Genomic DNA, 2,281 nt, shown 5'->3' with positions numbered 1-2,281 from the left:
AATAAAATAGCTATAAAAGTTTAGTGGTAATCCACAGTAGATACCCGAGTTTAATTACGCTGTTTTTGTGATCTTATCTTTGTTTACAATACTGCAGGCTTTCTTAGTTTGAGAAATAAGTTTTCTTATAAACTGAAATCAATATTAGGTGTATGCTTTGTTTAATACATCTTCCATTAACTCTTTCAGTTAATGTCCGAAGAAATTATAAAGCCATGATATTATTTCAAAGGAAATCTAATTTTCAGTTGGCTTGAGAAGGCGGCCAGTAGCTGTCAATTATAATATATTATCAATGGCTCACTAATGACAGTAGGATATATCTGGAAGGAAATCTATATTTATATATTGTGTTTTCCTGTGTGTAACAAGCTAACATGAAAAAAAGCAGCTTAGCAGCATAAAGCACCCAGTGCAAACCTGTGTCTGTGGCACTTGTAGTGAATGCTACTTCATTCTCTAAATGGAAGCATAATCCTGAATGCAGTTTTGTTTCAGAGTACAGCAGTTTTAAAAAAAGAAAACCCACACCTGTCATCCTCAGAGCATGCTCGTACTTACTCAGTCATGTCTGCCTGACTGATTTGTGTGTCTTTATAGCTACTAGCAAAGCAGCACCGGCATGATAGTGGAAGCACAAGCTGGATTCTAACACAGCTCACTCACTAACAGGATCATTATCCAGTTTAAAAATGCGGGGGCAAAGTTTGCGCTAAATTATACCTCTGTAACTCTAGTGAGCATAACAGTTTGCAAAGAGATTTAATTTGGAGCCAGCAGAATGGCTGTCACAGGAACTTCGTGTCATACTAATTGTAGAATCTTTATAACTGGGTACTCCAGGGAAATAACCTTGCATGATTATTAGGCTCTTGACTGAGAAAATCTTAAGGCAAGCTTTGTGAAGCACTCCATCCCACAGAAAGATTATTATCTTACCTCCACTGACTGTCTAACTGCTATTGACAGTTGATACAACCAGTTTTAGAATAAAATGCCATGATTTCTAATTTTTACGAACTTTTCATTAAAAGATATGGAACTTTGGGAATATCAGTTTGCTCTCTTTTAAAAAAAAATGATGTAAGGTCTTCTAAGTTAATATATCAGGTGAAAAAGTTTCCACATTGACAGCCTTTGAAACCAGCTCTTCTATTGTCCACAGAACCCATTGTTTATTACTATCCATTCTCAAAAGTTCGTACTGCCATAATTTCCACAGCTGAGCCCACAGCAGTGGAAAAGTCCTCCTTTCTACCTGTTTTTTTCCCAGTTCCCAAGCTGAGATATAAAAATGATGGCCCAGATTCTGTGTCCATTTTGTTGTTTGTGCCTCAAACGATATCCTTAGTGCTGACAGCCTCCTGTAATAGCTGTGGCATTGCTTTTTTCTGTGCACTGGTCTGTATTCCATTGCCATACAAATAGTTCTTTTATCATCCTTATTTGCTGTACAAGTGAGATAGTCTTTGCATCATGATTTCTGCAGGTATATGTAGTTCTTCTGTAGTCAGTTTGATGATATGCTACCCCATAGAGGACCCCAAAATAATCAAATAGATGATGAAATAAAATAACCTTCATTCTCCCCTCCCAGTACTGTTTGCATTTTGAATAACAATTAACAGAACAAGTAAGGCATTATATGAATGCTCTAGGCACAAGTTGTTACTGCTGTTAATATACCTTCTGAAAGAGACATCAACACATGGTTAAAGTATGCTTGCTGAGATCCCTTTTGAGCTCAAAGATCAGTAAGTTACATTTGTGTCAGATCTTTGCTTTTTCTTCCTTAGTTTTTGCAACTTTATTTTTTTCTACAAAATGGTGCTTCTCTGAGGTTAAATATCCTCATGGTATTTTTGTTTCCTAAACAAGGCAATCTGGCCAGTCTTTGATAATCTGATTCAATAAACGTAAAAATATAAATGGGTCACAAATGTGTAATAAAGAGATAGCAGTGAATTATTAACCAGTGTGGTTATAGACAGTCAAGTTTTACAGTCACAATGCTCATTTTACTCTGGTTACTGAATTGTATGTGTACAGATATAACTGTAAATCTTTTAAACAATTAAAAAATACTTCATGAGCAGTTTGATATAATATTGTTGCCAGAAGTTAAGTTGACCTCAGTATAACACCTGCCCCAGTGCTTTCCCCCCTCCTTTAACAAAAACTGTCCTCAGTTCCTGGCAATGACAGATACAGACAAGAGGAATGGGAACAACCCGTACTTCAGAAAAGCTTTAGTAAAAAAAAGAAAAGTACACCTGTTAAT

At 36.0% G+C, this 2,281-nt stretch overlaps 1 protein-coding gene across 1 annotated transcript in view; it reads left to right on the top strand.

The window, feature by feature from the left end:
* Nucleotides 1–2,281, top strand: part of SLC1A1 (solute carrier family 1 (neuronal/epithelial high affinity glutamate transporter, system Xag), member 1) — a 35,505-nt gene that overhangs the window by 13,020 nt on the left and 20,204 nt on the right. The window lies entirely within an intron of this gene.

This window comes from Pygoscelis adeliae, unplaced genomic scaffold, assembly GCF_000699105.1.
Source record: "Pygoscelis adeliae isolate BGI_AS28 unplaced genomic scaffold, ASM69910v1 Scaffold26, whole genome shotgun sequence".
NCBI classification, from domain to species: Eukaryota; Metazoa; Chordata; class Aves; order Sphenisciformes; family Spheniscidae; genus Pygoscelis; species Pygoscelis adeliae.
The sequence above is the reverse complement of the archived record's forward strand: the minus strand, read 5'-3'. Positions and strand labels throughout refer to the sequence as shown.